This window comes from Myodes glareolus, chromosome 23, assembly GCF_982192425.1.
Source record: "Myodes glareolus chromosome 23, mMyoGla1.1, whole genome shotgun sequence".
NCBI classification, from domain to species: Eukaryota; Metazoa; Chordata; class Mammalia; order Rodentia; family Cricetidae; genus Myodes; species Myodes glareolus.
Genome location: NC_142048.1, coordinates 7,919,080 through 7,939,646, shown reverse-complemented (window position 1 = coordinate 7,939,646; position 20,567 = coordinate 7,919,080). Strand labels below are relative to the sequence as shown.

At 42.2% G+C, this 20,567-nt stretch overlaps 1 long non-coding RNA gene across 1 annotated transcript in view; it reads right to left on the bottom strand.

Moving 5' to 3' along the window:
- Positions 1-19,914, bottom strand: part of LOC125405945 (uncharacterized) — a 28,139-nt gene extending 8,225 nt beyond the window's left edge. The window contains exons 1-2 of the long non-coding RNA XR_007233735.3: positions 19,716-19,914; positions 16,964-17,189 (exon numbers count right to left, since the gene is read on the bottom strand). This is a non-coding gene — a long non-coding RNA (uncharacterized LOC125405945). The remainder of the gene's footprint in view (positions 1-16,963; positions 17,190-19,715) is intronic.
- Between the last annotated feature and the right edge of the window lie 653 nt (positions 19,915-20,567).

The window sequence follows — 20,567 nt, the reverse complement described above, 5'->3', positions numbered from 1 at the left end:
TTAATAAGGGCTTTGAGAGGAAATCATAAAACAGGTCTTGATCAAAATAGTCACGTAACTACATATTGTGTATGCTACCAACAGAGGGACAGTAGTACTTCTTCAAGCAGCCAACCGCCTAAGATTAAATCTTAACGAGGGTATATGCATGTAACCGCACACTGGATATGAGAAACAGAGGCCAAACATCACTGCTTCAAAATTTCATCAGCCTAAAGACAGAAAACAAGCCGGAAGGAGCTAGGGAGCAGAGGGACGGCTGTGGTCAACAGCACTCGCTGCTTTTCCAGAGGGTCTGAGTTAGGTCCCCAGCCCCGACACGCGGCCACTCACTGCTGCCTGTCACTCCAGCTGTAGGGGATTTGATACTTACACATGTGGCATAGGCTCACACCGGTACACACACATACACATAAGTAAAGGCAAAAGTCGTGTTTTTATCTCATTTGTAGATGTTGGCCTTGACTCTTCAAATATGTGTTTCATTTGGAATATTCAGAGGTCAGGAAATGAGGAAAGGACCATGGGGGCTAAACAGGGCTTAGGTCCAAGGGGATAACTTATTCTTCTAAACCACCACAGTGTTAACCAGTGCCCAATGGCATCATTATACCATGGATTAATGCACCTCTCAGCCCTCATTAGAGAAGTTTCTTTATTCAGGAGATGGCAATCAGGGACTGGAGAGATGGCTCAGAGGCTCAGAAGTTAAGAGCACAAGCTGTTGTTATAGAGGACCCAGGTTCAATTCCCAGCACCCACGTGATGGCTCACAACTATCTGTGACTCCAGGTCCAGGGGATTTGGCACCCTCACACAGACATACATGCGGGCAAACACCAGTGTACATAAAATAAAAATAAATAAATTTAGTAAAAAAGAGAGATAGCATCTGAAGCAGAGTCCCACAGAGGGTCAGAGAGTAAGAGACCATAGAATTCTCAGTCTTAAAGGGACACCTATGTCACACCTCCTCCTCTTCACAGGGCTCAGGGATCATTACAGAAGAGGGGAAGGACTGTAGGAGCCAGCGGCGGTAGAGGGCTGCAGGGAAGCTGCTCTCGCGACAAAGCAGGGCAACTGTGTGTGTGAACTCGTGTAACACTCACAATGTGTGTGCAAATTCAAGCCAGACCAAATCACAGCAGAGAAATCTTACCCCTAAAGGAGGAGCCACTGGCAACCGGCTGCTGCTGCAGAGGGAGAGTCAGATTTCTTTAACAGTGTGATCCCTGCAGGCCAACCACACTACAGAGAAAGGCAGCACATTCAAGCAACGCAGCACAAATAGAACCTCATTTTTCATAAAAGAAAAAAAAAAGACCTAAAATCAGGTGGGTAAAGTAATGGCTCTGGAAGGAGTGGGGAGAGTGGATGTGACCAAAATACATTGGATAACATTTCCAAAGAACTAACAACAATAAAAAAAAATCCTGTAAAAATACAAATGCAAAGAAAATTTAGGGATTAAAAAAAAGGAAAAGATGCTAAAAAAAATTAAAAAACCAACAACCCTAAGTTTGGATACTGTATTTGTGGGAAATTAAGTGGAAGACTTTATGTATGCAAACTTAGGTTTTAATGGTCAGAAGATCTGTGGGTGTGTGGGATGAGACAGACTGTTCGTGAGAATGTATTTTTTCTTAATTCTTCTTTTAAATTAAACTATAATTAATTATGTCATGTTCCCCCTTTTTTCCTAACTCTGGCCCTTTCCATGTATCCAACCCCCCACCTGCTGCTTCCTCTCAAATTCATGATCCTGGGCTCTTTTTTTAAAAATGATACAGTCCTAAGTATGCAGACTCAATCTGCTCAGTCCACATACTGTTACTTGTATGTACGTGATTTCATTTTTAAGGACTTTAAACATAGGACCTAACATTGTATCTAGCCTTGAAGAATGGGTTCATTTTCATCTTGTAGAGAAGATGGGGATGCATAAAGCCTAGAAAATGAATAAGCATACACAGAGAAAAGGGTCCTTCACCGCATGATAGAAAGTATCTGAAAATGGGGGCAGAAGGATGCCTTGCAGACAGGTTAAAGAGCCTTGAGTATAGCAAGGGGATTTGACAGCCTGTAAGCTGAGAAGAATCTATGTTCATTTTATGTTCATTTTAGTTGGATGCTAAGGAAAATGGCCTGTGCTTTAGTAGCTTTCCCTGGGAGTTCAGCAGCAGAACGGAGCAATGCATCGAGAGAACTTGCACACTGCTGAAGTCCAGAAGCTGTTGTGACATTCCAGGATGACATTCCAGGAACAATAAAGGGTGCCTTGGTGCAGGAGAATTGTCTGTATTCTGTCAATCATGTTTTAAATAAACACTGATTGGCCAGGCAGGAAGTATAGGTGGGTAAACCAGATAGGAAGTAGAACAGGAGAATGCTGGGAGGAAAGAAGCCCATTCCTCACAGTCCAGCACAGATCACCAAAGAAGCAACATGTGAGCTGCCCAGCTAGAAAAGGTACTGAGCCATTTGGCTAGCAAAGATAAGAACAACGGGTTAATATAACTGATAAGAGGTAATAAGAAGCCAGAGCTAATGGGCCAATCAGTTTATAATCTTATGGAGACCTCTGTGTGGTTTTCTTTGGGGCTTGCCGGTTGTGGGGTACTTGGTAGGATGGAAATCCCCACAGCTGGCCCTCATGTTACAGTGCCTGAGCCCACTGACATCAGTGCTCCAAGTGGAAGGCAGACACATCTCAACGGAGTAAGTACGAAGCTACTCGCCCACAGTGCCTGCATTTTCTCAGTTTTCTTTAGAAATGTACATTTATTCTTGCTAGAGAAAAGGAAGGAATGCTAACTCCGGCCATATGGTAAGCCACTTTAACTATGTGTGTAATCCTCTAAAGCTGTACTTAATCAAGGGCGTTCTACAGCTGAAGGAGTGGAGGACCAGACGTGTCGAGTCCTTGAGCTCAAGCTTCTAGCGGAGAAGCCCACAGTTTCACAAACTGCTGTCAGTTCCACCAAAGAAGACGCTTACGATCCTGAGTGTTCAGGGTCACCTGGCCACAGACACTGTTTTGCAGAGAGTTCCCAGTTCGTTACCTTTCAGTTTACAGGAGAAGCAGTGTGGAATAGATCTCTTAGAGGTATGCCTTCTTTTATATCCCCAAGAGATCCCCAGAAGCCACTGGGAGCCACTACAAAGAAAGACTTCATTAGGAAGGTATCAGTTTGGTAAAGTATTTAATTAACAAGGAAAACAGTTCAGTATGCTCTTTTTCAGGAGCAGACTTTGATCCATTGTTCCAAATATTCCCTAGATACTGCTTTCTCAGGGCTCACATGCGGAATGTCAGAACTGATTCAAATATCACGAAAATTAAGTTTTAGCAAGTTTGGGAAAGTGCCTAATTAACTAGAAGAAGCGGGAGAAACAGTGCAAATGCTCTCTTTATGAAACACACTCTAATTGATGTCTTTAGACATCTCCATGTACCACCTCTAAAGGGCCTGTATGCACCATGCTAAGAAGACAGTGGAAAGCAAGATGAAAAAGGAATCCACTGGAGAGTTCTCCGGGAAACAAAGGCAACGGACTAGTGGCTATGGCAGTGAGGAATATGACTTCCTCTTCTCCAGTAACTATTAACTGTGTGCAGCTTCTGGGGCAGAGGATGAGCCCCTCCCTCATCTTGAGGGAGTGTTGATGGAACATGTCCTGTGGAGGTCTGGGGCTATGTACAGACATGCAACAGCAACTTCATGCCCAGAGGAAAGTCTTCCATAGCAGCACACACTTCCCAACACATATGTCCTGCGCTCAGCATACTTGGTTGCCTGTAGTTCTGGGGTTGAGGCCTCCTAAGCCTTCTCCTTTCCATGTTAGTGTATCTGTTGGAGTTTCTGTGCCACAGGTCACATTGGTGAGACTTCATGGGCAAAGCTTCTCTCATTCTTCAAGGAGACGTAGTCTCACAGTGAACGTCCTCTTCTTCTGACTCTAACAATCTTTCCGACCTCTCTTCTACACTGATCTAAGCCTTAGGTGCGATAATTGCGCTATCTCTCTCTCTCTCTCTCTCTCTCTCTCTCTCTCTCTCTCTCTCTCTCTCTCTATCTATCTATCTATATCAATTAGCTGGACCTTGAATCCACACCCCCCCCTTTTGGTGAATTATAGTTTTCTATAATCGTCTTTGTCGCAAAGAGAAGTTCCTTGATAAATGGTGAAAACTACACTTATCTGTGAGTATATGGATAAATAGTTAGAATACAGTTAAGGATTATGTTGGTTCAGTAAACTAGCAGTTGTAAATTCTCCTACAAGGTCCATGACTTCAGTAACCATGGGAGGAATGGGAAGAGGGGGAAAGATGTAATTATACTATAATCTCAAAAATAAAATCATTTAAAAAAATTCTAAACATGGTGGTGCAGTTCTTCAATTCCAGTGTTAAGGAGGCAGAGACCAGCTTGGTCTGTATGTCAAGTTCCAGAACAGCCAAGATAGCAAAACCTTGACTTGAAAACAAACAACAGCCTATGGATCCTACAGAAGCTATACTCAGAGAACCTCAGGACATGTGCTTCCAAACAACAGCCTATGGATTCTGCAGAAGCTATATTCAGGGAACCTCAGGACACATGTGATTCTTCAACAGGGCATTCTGGAGTGTTTTCACAAAGCAAGCCCTTGGCCAAGGTAGGGACTTGATACACATGCCCCATTTCATGGCGCTTTCTTAGGACTCATGAGTGCTCCCATCAGCTTCTTGGAAGCCATGTGTATGTGGTTGTTGGAAACCTGAAGTCTGACATCTCCCTGCATCTCCAGTGAACAGAACACGCCACCCTGGACATGGCCTCTCAGTGCTTTCTGAGCAATACATGTAGGTCTGTAAGCTGAAGCAGAGAAGAAGCTCTCAGAAATAGGCATTAGAACATTCAGATCATGCTTTACAATTGTGTGTGTGTGTGTGTGTGTGTGTGTGTGTGTGTGTATGAGAGAGAGGGGGAAGAAGGAGAAAAAGAGAGAGAGAGGGAGGGAGAGAGAGAGAGAGAGAGAGAGAGAGAGAGAGAGGAGGGTATGTGTGCTCACATACACATGTGTGGGCACATGTGTCTAATGCACATACTTCTGCATACACACACATGCATGTGGAGGCTTTAGGCTAAAGTCAGGTGGCTTTCATCTCTGTCCATATTTTATAATGAGGCAGGGTCTTTCACTGAACCCAGGTTTCCATGATGGGTCTATTCCAGAGATGTCCCCTATCCACCTCCCCAGAGGCTAGAATTATAGGTGGACGGCTGAGCCCACCTGCTGCTTACAGGGCTGCTAGGAATACAAACTCTGCTCCTCATGTGTGTGGCAAGTGCTTTACCAACTAAACCATCTCCTTACTTCCAAGACTGTGATTCTTGGGATGTATTCAACTCCTATTTCCCTGGTGAACTCAATGGTATGATGAACTGGGACCTCTCTGTGAGCGTTTTGCATCACACGTTATGAACGTTTTTGAGGGCCGTATCTACAAGCACTTTGGAAAGTGTGTGCAGCTGGGTGTGGGAGACCTCAGCAAGGGGGCTGTCACCAGTTTGAGGTCAACCTTTGATAGACAGCGAGCTCCAGGCCAAACTGGACCTGTCTTAAACTGCCAGATGCCCCCATCAAATAGAAAACCCGACTCGATGCATGCTTCAGAAAAGATGAATTTTAGTTTGTGTTTTCCAAGACAATGAACACGTCACCAAACTGGGGTTGTATAGCCTGGACCCACTTCTTATTTTTGCTTGCTGCTCGGGCTATGGCTGCAACACGATGGCTCGGCCTCATGCTCCTGCTGACAAGCTGTTTCCTTCACAATGAGCTGTATTGCCTATGGATCTGTAAGTCAAACTTCAGCCTTTCCCACGTAAGCTGCTTTCGTGGCGCTATCTTATCACAGCAACAGAGAAGTAGCTAAGATAGAAAACTAAACGGTAAATAGTGTTGCTTCAGGGGATGAACCTGTAGGTTAGGAACTTTTGTAAGATGTATTCTCTCTCTAAGACTGACTCTTTGCTATTGGGATGGTGTCATTTCAGAGAATGGATGTGGCAGCCTCACTAACGCATATAATGAAATAATGAGGAATTTGGTGTCTTGTTTTTAGAATGCACCTCACATACCTTTTAGAAAGGTTGTTTCCATGAATGTTTGTGGTAGCCATACTCTAATAAACATAAGAAAGCATGCAAACACATATTTAATGATGGTGCTTAAAATAGTTCAGCTGATAACTAATGAGGACAGAGTGATTTCTGAGACTGGGTTTATTATCTGCACCACAGTGCAGGAGGCAGTGTTAAAATCTTGTGAATAGGACTGGAGAGATGGCTCAATGGTTAAAAATCACTCACTGCTCTTACAGAGCATCCAGGTTCAGTTCCAGCCCCACCTGGCAACTTACAACCATCTACAACTCAAGTTCTAGGGATGTACACATGTTGCTCATGCATGCTTGTGGACAAAGCACATAAAATAAAATAAATAAATACTTTTTGAAAGCACATATACAAAAGTATGCTTTAAGAAGTGCTACCTTTGAACCCCTTGAGAGCTCTATCATTTTTATTGCTGAATGGGAACATACTATAGGATACACAGTAGAGTATTTAAAATCTTGCAGCACAAAATTTGTTGAGAACAGTGTTCATCTCTTGAAGAAATGTAGTTTTTCCTCAACCAAATTGCTATTCTTGTGTGGGGTCACGGAAAATTTGAGAATATACAGCATCATAGTGGAACAAAAAGACTACCTGGTGAAACTATCACAATTCTGTTTGGCTTACCTGTATGAATAGAGGTAGGTAGGAATAGAAAGAATGGTTAATCCTTACTCCTAGCTCCCAGGTTCTCCGGAGGTCTGTTTTGTAAAGGACACCATACCATTTATACTGAGATAAGCAATAGCCTTTTGTCTCACTGCAGAACCTCAGGGGTGAAGAGATGGCCTGAATGAGACTCTCTAGGAAGTACTGTGCTACTAGGGACCCTTCTTACAAACCCATCCATAGCCCTGTCCACAAGCCACAGTCACTCAGCAATTACCTGCCCTTCAAACCAACCGTGTAGCTGTCCTGAGTCTTCCCATGCATCAGACCCCAGAATCATTGCCGCAGCCAAATTGTTTGTGCCAAGGATCCACTGCCTCCCAACTGGGTTCCAAGTGCTGGAAACCAATGCTGCTCCAATGTGATTTTCATCTTTAACAAGGGGCATTAAAGCCTGGGAACACGGCTGTGCAGTCTAGGGTGGCAATGATATTAGTGTCTAGGTAGCAGGCTCTCTGGTTTCACATCACAGTTTACAGGCTGGGCTTGTTCACCCTGAGGAATCAGGAACTAAAACACAGGTATAGAGTTAGTCTTGAGTCCAGCATGTGGGCCAGCTGTCTACGGTAGCTGCTCTGGTTGTCTAAATCTGTGGAGAAACCCAAGGCTCTAGGAAGGGATAGGAAGATGAGCTAACTCACCATGGGGAAGCATCTGGTGCCCTAGGTGTGGTGTAAGCAATGAAGGCTTATGGTGGAAGCTTGGATGAGGAATGTTTGCCACGGGGGCATGTATTTGACCACGTCCAGCTGGTAAATAGGTTATGGAACCTTAGGAGGTGGAGCCTTGCTAGAGGAAGGACATCATTGGGGGTGCTTTGAGGGTGTCTAGCCTTGTCCTACTTCCTGTTCCCTCTCTGTTTCCTGTTCATGAGTAAACATTGGTTCAGCTGGCTTCCTGTCCCTGCTCTCCTGCCATGCCTTCCCCTCCCCAGCTGTTATGAATCTTCTCTCCCCCTGGAACCTACATCGAAATACGCTCTTGCTTCCCTGAGTTGTTTTTGGTCATGGTATTTTATGACATCAGGAGAGAGGAAACAAACAGAGGCCGTTGTTGATGGACATGTCTGCAGTTTCATCTTTTCATAGGGCTGACTGCACATATATCCTCATACGTACATTAACCCGTGGACTAGGTCGAATTTCAATTGTCTAGCTTTTGAGAACAATTTGTGAATTCTCTATTTCTCGGTACTCAATCCTTCTCTAACAAGACAGCTTGACTCTTGTCAGTTCCCATCCTCATTTCTGACGAGTAGGTGATCTAACCGCCACACAGCCTGAAGTTATGATCACAGTTTGAGGCCAGTTGGCTATGTCTGCTCTCCCTAATTGCAATTTTAATTGGCCCCAAGTCAGTTTGATTTCCTTTGTTCTTGACTAGGTTGGTTTTAGTATTGGCCAGAATTCTTGCTATAAGTTTGTAAAGTCCAGGGGGATCTTTGTTAGATCCTAGCACCCCCCTCCCTGGACTCCATGCTCTGTGTAGTCAGCTGTGGACCACTATGTCCTGCATCTCTTTGGGCATGCTGGGCTGGGGGAATAACTCTCCATTGGTTCATCCCCACAATATTCCTTTGGGCAAGATCTCAAACCTTTGTGTTCCTATTATACTGGACAGCCACACCCTTCATGGGGAAATTTTTTCCCTGCCATTAGACAGGTTAAAGTTGCTTCTTTGAATCTCCCTCGTGTGTGTGTGTGTGTGTGTGTGTGTGTGTGTGTGTGTGTGTGTGTGTGTGTGTGAAATGCATGTAAAGATCAGAGGCAACCTCAGGTGTCGCCGTCCTTGAAACAGAAAGGCTGTGTGCTGGCTCTGAGGAAACACTTCACCTCAATGACGCTGGTTTTTCTTAATCACTGCCAATTTCTTAGCTTCTGCTAACCAGCATTTGTATCCCGGTAACACAAAGGTTTCACATCAGCGGTGCTGGTCTCTTGTTAATCATGGCTGACTCCTCAACCATAAAGAGAGAATCTTAATTCAAAATAGCAAATGGCCCTGAAACTCCACAGGCCAGGCCTCCATTGTCTCCATGTTCTGGGTTACTATTGTTGTGTTGAAATACCATGACCAAAAGCAAGTTGGGGAGGGAAAGGTTTATTTGGCTTACAGGCCAAAGAAAGTCAGGACAGGAACACAAACAGGGCAGGGACGTGGAGGAAGGAGTTGACGCTGACTGGCTTGCTCCCCACAGCTTGTTCAGCCTGGTTCTATAGAACCCAGGACCACCTCCCCAGGGACAGCACCATCCACAACGGGCTAGGCCTTCCCCCATCAAATACTAATTAAGAAAATGTCTTAGAGGCTTGAATACAGCTTGGCTTTATGTAGGAATTTTCTTAATTGATGTCCCTCTTCTCAGATGACCTTAGCTTATGTGAAGTTGACATAAAACTTCCAGTACACCATGAGTAGAGGATCCAAGTCTCTAGTTAAGCGTATGTCTTTTCTCTTAAGACAAGATGTGGGAACCAGACAGAACTCTGGTCTCTTTTGAAGCCTGAAATTTATTATGACTGAACTTATACTGACACCTTGTGGCTACTCTGAACTTTACAACTAGACCTTAATGGGACAAAGCATTGGCTTTTGCGAGCACTTTTTGATGTTTTTGTGGAAATGTGGACAATCTCAACTTGCAACATATTTCATTTCAGGTCAGAGGTCTAGCACGGACAGTCTCAGCCTCCCTCCCTCTGCCATCTAACCCGGGATATAGAGAGGGGGACTACTGCCGTGACTGGTGACACTCTCGTGAGAATAGTCATTAAACATCAGGTCACAGCCAGAACCACAGACGTCTTAATCTTAGCCAACAGAATAATTTTCAGAAGTTTACTGTGTAGCTCCGTCTAAAACTTAGACAAGTGACCTGAAACTGCACCCAACATTAGAGCTTCTTAGCTTCCTCTTCGTGGAAATTTATGGCACATGCCGCCCCAACCCAAGATTTCAAATTGCATTATCCAAAATAGAGATTTTTAGTCCCTAAATTAGTTTATTTGCATGCAAAATTGGAAAAGACTAGGTTTAGACCCCAAACAAGGAAGGCTGCTTTTTGTTTGTTTGTTTGTTCGTTTGTTCATTCGTTCATTTGCTTCCAACGGTTCTGAGAAGCTCCTAAATATGGCTGGGAAGAGACTGCTTCCTTCCAGACAATAGAGAGACATGAGCAGAGATTTTTCTGTTCATGCCCCTGAACAGGTGTTTCATGTGACAGCCTCTAAACTGCCCCACTGCCATCAAGGACTTCCTGACAAACCCCTTGTCCAACCGTAATGACCATTCTGACTTAAGATTCTTTTCAGTAAGAGGAATTCCAAATCGTATGAACTGCTTGGAAAAATGAGGAATTTAGAGCCACCATTAAGAAACTCTCTGACACTGTCACCAGCCCCACAGCACCTGCAGAGCAGTGAGAGACAGAAACTAACACCGCTGGCTGCAGCAGCCTGAGGGGGTCTCTTCTGAGATCCCTCCTCTGCGAAGCTGGTGTCAGCACTGCAGAAAGAACCCCAGGGTCGGTGAGCTTGGAGCAAAGCTGGGCTTTATTAAGGCAAGCATAACATTCACAGCCCCATCTGGTGTCTTTAACAACAGTCATCCTTGTGATTTTTGTGTCTTTTGAAGCTGCATTCTTCAAAGGACTTAAAATATTAAGTTAAAACGTTCGGGTATACTTCTTATTTGAGCGGTTTCTCTTTGACAAGTGAGATGAGAAGATGGTATATGAAGTACATTACACAGGTCCACACACAAGGAAGACATGGCAGCAAAATAGAAGCCATGGATGCCGAGTGTCAAAGGGATCCTCACTACACAAAAATGAAGGAAGTCCAGGCATGTGCTGCAGTGTAAACACGGCTCCGAGTCTGCAGGGAGTCTTCTCAGGCAAGGACTCAACACAAAAATGGAGCAAGGTCAAATTCAAATGACTTGCCAATTGTAACCTTAAACACAGACCATTTCTATTTTAATATTCTTGTTTAAAATGTCTCTTAGAAATCAAAGGGTACTGCGTCTCTTTGGATGATTTTGACGGTGAGTTTTTTTGGTTTTGTTTTCATTTTGTTTTGTTTTGTTGTCTGCCTGTGTCATCATCCTTGACCTTCAGGCAGTGGAGAAACTCACATCAGACCCCAGAGGTGGAAGGTCTCCTAGCACTTCCCATGTATCCTAAACTTTCCCTGCCTTTCCACCTGCCCTGGAGACATTTTCCCTAAGGAATCTGTTTATTGGAGCTGACCAGCCAGGCTACCCTGATACTCCCAGCTTGTAGACAGGCTCCTTGGCGGAGAAGCTACAAAATGCCTTGGTAAAGTCAGCTGTGGGTGATGAAGGGACCACCAAAGGGCACAAGAACTAAGTCAAGTCCTTCATCAGGCGACCCCTGTGGTCTTGCCTCAAGTTTTTGAATAGAGACAGATTCTGAAAATCCACATAATGCCATTTTTGATTATTTTTAAAGGTCTAAATGCTTTTAAAAATGGGCAGTTCTGGAAGATAGTGCATTTTAAAATGCCCCAAATGGCTCAGGTTTAGCTGCAAAAAGTACACCTTCCTTGTATTTAGATAGGCTGCCTAAAATTCTTTCTGGAAGGAATTGATGCCCAAAATGGAAACCCCACCTCACTTCATTAGAATTCTTGGTGACTCATCCAGGACACTGAATGACTAAATGAACTCTTCCTAAGAACACGCGATCTTTCCCCATAACCCCAGTATCTTCTTTCTCTCCTACCTTCTGCCTTTTTTCAAAACTATAGCTCACAATCCCCTTCTCCAGAGATAGAACCCAAAAATGGCACATCCTGTGACAACAGGGCCAGTATTTAAAAGGCCTCAGGATGTCCACCCGTGCGTGGTTGCTCCTTTGACAGAAAATGGACACGGGGCAGGGAAGGAACATTAGTTTCTCCAAGGTCACCACCTGCTGCAAACAAAACTTCATGCCCTCGCTAGACAGTCTGTGAATATGACTTGGTCCAAAATCACGGCAACCACTGGGTAACTCTATCTCCAGCGTTAATATGTTCTTTTAACACACATATGTGCACATACACCACACACATGCACATGTGCATGCACACACACCATATACATACCACAAACCACACACAAACCTTACGCATATACCACACACACATACACCACACGCATGTATCACATGCAACATACACAGACCATACATGCTCGCATATACATATGCACACACCACACACTATACATGCACACATGTACACACATATGCATCATACAAACACATACCACATGTGCACACATGCACACACAGATACCACACACACATGCATACACATACATTCATGCACACACACCCACCACACACACACCATGTACATACACTTTTTTGTTGAATATTTAGGGTTTTATTGGGCACTGCCTTAGCTCCACACTGTCCACACTCTCCTCAGCCTCCTTTAAGGAAAAAGGAGTTCTCAAATTTTTTCCTTTATTTCTTTTCCCAGGTTTTCTTTCAGGTAAGCAGAGATGGGCAGTACCTGAGATGTGCCATGTACACTCTTTTCATGTCCGTACTCCATTCGTCTCTGACTAGTTGACATGGACCCAGGGAAGAACAGAGATCAGTAGCCATCCTCCAGTCCCCTTACACCCATCTCCCAGGCACATCAGTGTCCCCTGTCTAGGGCAAGGCAGGATATCCCTGTTATAACCAGAGGTGCGTGGCCTGCCCATGCTTTTTTTCCATAGCTCCATACCATGACATTTGTGAGAAACTCTCAGAATCAGGGGTTGGTGCTTGGATTCTCAACCCTTTTTGTCCCAGGCCCAGGCTCTCCTCCAGTCTTCCCTTCTGTGAAGATGATAGAGACTAAGAGTCCCAGAGTGTACACACACAGATGTGCGCACAGATAGCTCGTTCCTGTCCTTTGCCTTTGGCCCTCTGTGTAGCATAGGTGCTGTGGGATAGTCCTTCTCTATGCTGTGAATATGTATTACTCTCAGTTAATAATGGAGCTGAATTGGCCTATGGCTGTCGGAGACCTGTTTTGACAAGGTTACCACTTATCGGGGCAGGGGCACGGGGCTCAGAACAATAAGTAGCAATAAGTAAAGAGAATGAAGATGCAAGTGAAAACAATAAGACAGAAACATAAAATAGTACCAGGAGGGAGTGCCAGTGACTACTGAAATTGTCCATGTTTAATTTTCCATACACTTTTATACTCCAACATAAAAGGGGGAAAAGGCAAAAGACTGCTTTAACAAGATACAAGGGACAACTAGAACAGTTACCTGCTTCAATACTTTGAGACATCAAGTCATAAATCCATGAGGAAGTCACTCTGTTGCTTAGGCAGTGAGCCCACTCTAGACCAAGTATCCTGTAGGCAACCACTCCCTAGGTCAAACCCCCAATTCAAAAGAAGGAGCACAAGTATGCTTGAATTCTCGGACCTTCATCCAGGGTGGAGAGGATCTACCTGTATGAGCCATCTTAATGTCCAAAGCACCAAGTAACCATTAGGGTACTAGATTAGGGTGTGTAGCCACAGTTGTTGTCAACAACTTTGAGCAACCTCAAACTCCCTGACCTTCAGATAAGGTGGCATAGCCCACATTTTTGGGTCTCCACATATAGCAAAGCAGAACAGGATAGGTGAGAAAGCCAAACTGAAAGCACTTAGAGGAAGAAGGGTGGAGTTAAGGGAGATGCCAGCCAGTCACCAGAGGAACAAAATGTATGAAGACAGGTAAAGCCATGAAGTGTGGAGGCCCAAAAATGTAAGCCTATTTCCACCTTGTCTGACAGTTAGAGAGTTGCAGGTTGCTCTAAGTGACTGACAAGTTTACTTGCATGTCATAACTCAGGATGTGATTGCTTGATTCTTTTAGCTTTAAAATAGCTCATACACAGTAGGCCCATGCCATCCTGATAGGTGGTCAGGATATGCAAATGTGCGTCTGCTCCTTCATTTGTAGGTATGAGGTCCTGGGGAGTGTTTGCCTTCATGATATGTGCTTTAGAGAAGCTTTGCTGCTTAAACAACAGAACACTAATGATTTGATGTCTCAGAGTGTTAGAGCGATTGACTGAGTTGTCCTTCATATCATGCTAATAAAGTCTTCTGCTACTTTCTCCCCCATTTTCATTGGGTAAAAAAGCTATGGGAAAATAAACGTGGTGATTTCAGTATTCATTGAAATGCCCTCCTGGTACTTTCATTGGTTTTTGTTTTTAATATTTCTCATGCATCTTCATATTCTTTACTAATATTTCTAAATTCCCATACCCCTAACCTGGTAAGAGGTATTTTAGTCAAGGCATATGATGCCCAATGTGGGGCTAACCAATAAACCCCCAAACACAAAGTATGGCCAGACATACAAAAGAGTACATGAAGGACCCCACAAAAGAAATTACACCACAGGTCAAAAGATAGATAATGAGTGCTCAAAAATAAATCATAAATAATAATAAAAATATGGGACAAACCATCAAAAATAAAACTAAGTAATTGCAAATATGGAACAAAAAAGAATATCCAACTATCTATACAGTTGCTCAAATGTATTTTGATAGCTGGAAGAGCTGAAGTGGAGCAAAAACTATTACAGAGATTTTTAGAGTTTGTAAATATTATATTCCTGCCCCTGTGTTGGCGTCATATCAGCCGGCACCTTCAGGCTGCTCTGGGACTCAGAGAGGCCAAAGTGAGGCCTTGCCTTCACCCCTACAAGCAGTGATGCTTTGATCACCAAGCCGCAGCCTCTACTGCTGTTAAACAGGTGGGAAGAGTGAAGGGAATGTGGTGTTTGGCCTAGCAATAGCCTGGATTATCACTGTGAATGTGGCAGTCCATGTGCATGCGCACAGAGCTGTGGCCAGCTGAGTCTGACCCACGCTATATGGTGGAGCCAGGAAAGGCAGGAGACAAGGAGGTTTAAAGGGCTCTACCTCCCATAGCCACTGTCCAGAGCAGGTCAGTGGAAATACCTAAAGGCCATTTGGCCCATGAGCCAAGGAGTCTATATGGATAAATCTATGACTTTTTAACAGAGGAGAGGATTCAGGAATTCTCCAAATTTTGTAATTACAAGTTTTAAAATATAAAAGCAAAGATAGTAAGAATCGGTGTGGCTGTATCCACCTAAGCTTGTGGTCTCACAGGGCAGTCTCAGAGTCACAACAATGGTGGATACTTGAGAGCCTGAAAATCTAACACTGCCTCTAGCACTGGCCTCTGACGGGACTGTTAAACATTAAGGCATGGCCTGTGCCCAGGCACAGTAGGTAATGAGGGACTGACTGCCTGGTCACAAGTACCCAGTCAGGAGACAACATGGTTTGTGCCTGGCAGCATGGCCCAGCTTCAGCTACAAGTCTAGCCTGACCTGACAGCCAAGCTGCATAAAGGTAGCCTCAGGAAGCTACAGCTCCAGGTCAGTCAAAAGTCTGTGAAAATGTAATAAGCAGGTTAAGTATGCTTTCTTTACTTCCATTTTATATTTTTTGCTTGTCAAATATCTAGTGTTTCCGGTGTGTAGATTGATATCCAGGTCTTCGATTCTGCTCCATTGGTCCTCTTGTCTGTTTTGATGACAATATCTAGGCTGTTTTCAGTACTGTCGCTCTGTAATAGAGTTTAAAGTCAGCGATTATAATGTCTTCAAAAGTTCTTTTATTGTACAGAATTGTTTTGGCTATCCTGGTTTTTTTTATTGAATATTGTTCTTTTGAGGTCTGTGAAGAATTTTTATGGACATTGTACTAAATTTGTAGATTGCTTTTGGTAGGATTGCCACTTTTACTATGTAAATTTCTATCTACCCAAGGACATGGGAGATCTTTCCAATTTGTGGTGTCTTCTTCAATTTCTTTTTTCGCAGATTTAAAGATCTTGTCTTTTACTACTTCCCATTAAGATTAGATCCATGTATGTCTCTCTTAGGGTCTTCTTTGCTGCCTAGGTTCATGGGGATAATGAACTGTAGGCTGGATTTTCTTTGCTTCTGAAGGCAACCACTCCTTAGGTGGCCTCATAGTTACAAAAGAAGGAACAGAAGTACATTTGTATATCCTGACCACCTGTGAGGATGGCATGGACCTACTGTGTATGAGCTATTTTAAAGTTAAAAGAATCAAGCAACAACATCCTGAGTTAGGTTGTTCAACTAAGCTTGTCAGTCACTTAGAGCAACCTCCAACTCTCTGACCAGCAGACAAGGTGGAAATAGGCTCACATTTTTGGACCTCCACAAGTCCTCCCTTTTTATTAATTTTAATAAAGCCTATGCTTCTGCAACAGGACAGATGATCACATATGCCTTAGGTGAACACTTTCCTGTTTCCCAGACTTACCCACCTTCGGTACTTGTATTTTAACCAGACATGTCCATGTATTAGGTGCCTGGAAGGAAAAGGAATCAAACCCATCTTTGACTGCCAACATCTGTAAGGAAGGGGTTAAGGGAGAAAACATCTCTGGGCATTGTGTCTCTGGGCCAATATTTCATCAAGAGAGTTCATCTACAATTAGATAATGTTTTGTAAATAAACATGCTCCTAATGGTTACAGTCTCCTCAGGGTTGGCCATGCCCTTTTTAATTGGCTTAGAGTGTTTCTTAAAAATTATTAGCTGTATCAAAATCTAAATTTCTTTTCAAAGATGTCAAAGCCAAGCAACCTTAGAGAATGTCAAACTTTTCTTAACTTCTTATGGTAAACTAAAGCAATTACAAACTTTAGCTGGTGAATACCATAATTCTAGACTGAAAATTAACAATTCTCTTAAACATATTCTAATCAAACAACAGGAAAAGGTTTCTCTGATGGGTGAGAGTCCAACAGCATTGCTGCTTTTAAGTAATTGCCAAGTCTCTGAGCAGCAACAAAAAACTCTTGGGTTAACCTCCTCATATTTGAAGAGGGGCTTCAGTCCTTTTTCCCCTGAGGGGAAAATTGAGGTCTCAGGTCTCAGGTCCAATATTTTAACAGCAGATTGAATACCATACTGGCAAAATGAGTTGTGTGTCCCAAAGAGTAGAACAGCTAAATGCTTAGTCTGCATTTTTGGTCCGGCTCCAAGGTCCGGCTCCAAACAAAAGTTTGGAACTTTTGTAAGTTCCAAACAGGACTTACCTGGTTTGGAAGTTTGCCCAGCAAGTCTATTAAGAGGCTGGAAATCACCAGTCTTTGCCATAATTTTCTTTCCCTAGTCAGACTGCAGCAAGTTGTTGTCAGTCAAGCACAATGGTTCAGGTACCTCCTTCTGCTTCTGCTATGAAGTCATCAGTGGCTACAATGTCATCAGGGTTGGTACTCCTCTGCTGTAGATGCACTCATCTCATCCAGCTTTATTTTCTTTCTGTGAAAAAAGCACAAACATATCCTCACCCCAAATTAATAGAGGGTTGGGTCCTTTCCATAATACCTTGCCTTAGCAAAGGTTGCCTTGGTACTATTATGTCAAAATTTTTCTGTGGCAGATTGTTGATGGTCATCCATAAAAGGTGTATGACTTCAGGCATTACGTGGCAATTTTAAAGTTTTTTTGTTTTTATTTTGTGAAGTTGTTTTTAAGGCGCCATGAACATGTGCTACTTTTTTTTTTAACCATTGACAATGTAGCTCTTCCATTGGAAGAACCATTTGTAAAACTTAGCATCCTTTAAGGGATTTTATTTTTGCTACAACTTGGGAAAAATTAAGGAAAATAGTTGTGCAAATTGCAGCTAGGAAAAGATTATTAAGCTGGCCTTTAAATTGGGCAATTTAAATGCAATTGCCCAAGAATTATTAGTTTGAAATAACCAATCAATTTGTTGCTTAGTATAAGGAATGTTGATCATAGCTGGTTTTTGTCAAAATATATTTTAGAATTTATCCTTCTCTTTTGTGCTAAGCAAGCTACTGCTTTAAAATAAGGGTTTAATACCTTAACAGGCAAAACAGGAAGATGAAGACCATTTTGCCACAAAACTGCTGTAGAAGTAAGTTTTGTAGGTAATTACAGGCTGATCATAATTAATACAATGGACTTGCTCTTTCTGTTTAGCATACTCTACCTGGGTTGGTCCCTGTCTGGCAGCTTCTGTAAGCTGTCTACTGGAATTTGGATCAATGCTCCCTTTACCAATTTTATTTAATGGCTCAAGGTCTCCCATAGGACGTTTTAAATAAGGTCTCAGCCATTGGATGTCTTATTAAGAGTTTGTAAACTATCTTTTTAATAGAACTTGCAACTTAAACTGTCTGCTTAGCTGACAGGAAAATGGAAAAAAGAAATCATATTTAACAAATGGTGTTGGCATAACTGGATGTTATGTTGCCATGCATAAAACTCAAGTCCAAACTGATCAAAGACCTCAACATAAAACTAACCACATTGAACATCATAGAAGAGAAAGTAGGAAGTACACTTGAACACATTGGCACAGGAGACCACTTTCTAAATATAACCCCAGTAGCACAGATATTGAGAGAAACAATTACTAAATAGGATTTCCTGAAACTTGAGAAACTTCTGTAGAACAAAGGACAAGATCAACAAGACAAAACAGTAGCCTACAGAATGGGAAAAGATCTTCACCAACCCTACATTAGACATAGGGCTGATCTCCAAAATATACAAAGAACTCAAGAAATTGGTCATCAAAAGAACAAATAATTCAATAAAATGGGGTACAGTCCAAAATAGAGAACTCTCAACAGAGGAATCTAAAGTGGTTGAAAGACATTCAAGGAAATGTTCAATATTCTTAGCCATCAGAGAAATGCAAATCAAAACAACTCTAAAATTTCACCTTACAACTGTAAAAATGGCCAAGATCAAAAACACTGATGACAGCTTATGCTGGAGAAGATGTGGGGAGAAAAAAACACTCCTGCATTGCTGGTGGGAGTGCAAATTGGTACAGGCACTTTGGAAATTAGTGTGATGATTCTCAGAAAATTAGGAAATAACCTATCTCAAGACCTAGCAATACCTCTTTTGGGTATATATCCAAAGAATGCTTACTACAAGGATATGTGTTTAACTGTTTATAGCAACATTATTTGCCATGACCAGAACCTGGAAACAACTTAAATGCCCCCTCAGCTGAAAAATAGATAAGGAAAATGTGGTACATTTACACACTGGAGTACTACACAGCAGAAGAAATAATGGCATCTTGAAATTTGCTGGCAAATGGATGGAGCTAGAAAACATCATATTGAGTGAGTTAACCCAGACCCAGAAAGACAAGCATAATATATGCTCACTCACAAGTGGCATTTAGGCATAAAGGAAAGAAAACCAGCCTACAATTCACAATCCCAGAAAACCCAGACAACAAAGAGGATCCTAAAAGAGAGGTACATGGATCTAATATACATGGGAAGTAGAAAAAGACAAGCTCTCCTGAATAAATTGGGAGCATGGGAACCATGCAAGAGGGCAGAAGGGGAGGTGGAAAAATGGGAGGGGAGTGAGAAAAATATATAGCTCAATAAAAATAATAAAAAAGAAAAGTAAAAAAAATAAAGTGTTTTAAAAAGAATTAAAGTTACAATATCCAGTCCATTTGTATTTGACAAAATTAGAGAAAATATTATCTTGCTGTGCCAAAAGTTTTATATCTAAATTACCTTTTTTATCATGACTAAGAAAAACTGTATCTATCTAGTCTTCAACTCCATCAAAGTCCTGAGAAGGAAATAACGCTACCTAGGTAAACAAGACTACAGGTGAAGGACTTCCAGAATTGTGAGAAATGATGGAAACAGCTGGCTTCCTGGACAGTCACCCAAAGTTTCTCTGTGACATTGTGGCATCCCATTTTGTCCTACAGATCTGGCACATTTTGACCAACTTTTCTGTGAATCAGGTGATTTTGAAGGACTGTCCTACCTTGTCTTGGCAAAGCTCAGCAGTTAGCTTTCTTGTGTTCTGTTGGTCCAGTTTTAATAGTAACTGTCAGCACTTGAGGCAAGGGTAATTTCTTTGCCCACATGGATATCTTTGCAATAAAGAAAACAGGCTTCATATGAAGTCTTTTTATGCACATCATCTTTTTTGAAACACATTGGTGCTTTCAGGAGTAGATGTGTCTCACTGTAAGAAAAAGTCTAAGTTATTAAAGCATTTTAAATGCCATATTCTGTAGGTATTTGAAGTGCTTGAAGAAGATTATATATCTAACTGAAATGTACTTTTGTATACCTAGAAAATTTTAGTAACATGACAATAAGTTTGACTACTATAGAAGACTAACTGTATTTTTGTAATTTTGTCTTCTTTAATTATACCTTATATTTTAATTGAGCTGTATAAACAAAATACCTTAAACAAGAGTAGAAGTATACACTATATATACAATATAGCAAAGTTAACCTTAAACTTATAGCAATGAACTAAAACCCATACCAATGTAAATATTTTGAGATTAACAGCTATTTTTCCCTTTGGATTAAAGTGAATTCAATAATCTCCTTTCCCCCCTTCATTTCTTTATCATATTCTCCTTTCTTCTTTTAGAAAGAGATTGACTATGACCAATAGCAATTTGTTACTAACCCTCCTTAAATGAACACAAAGATTTATAACCTGGTGTAGGAGGTCCTTCTATATTTGTGTTGCTTTCATTGACTGAATAAAGAAAACTGCCTTGGCCTTTTGATAGGGCAGAAACTTAGGTAGGCAGGGAAGACAGAACTGGATGCTGGGAAGAAGAACAGAGTCAGAGAGAGCCACCTGCCATGA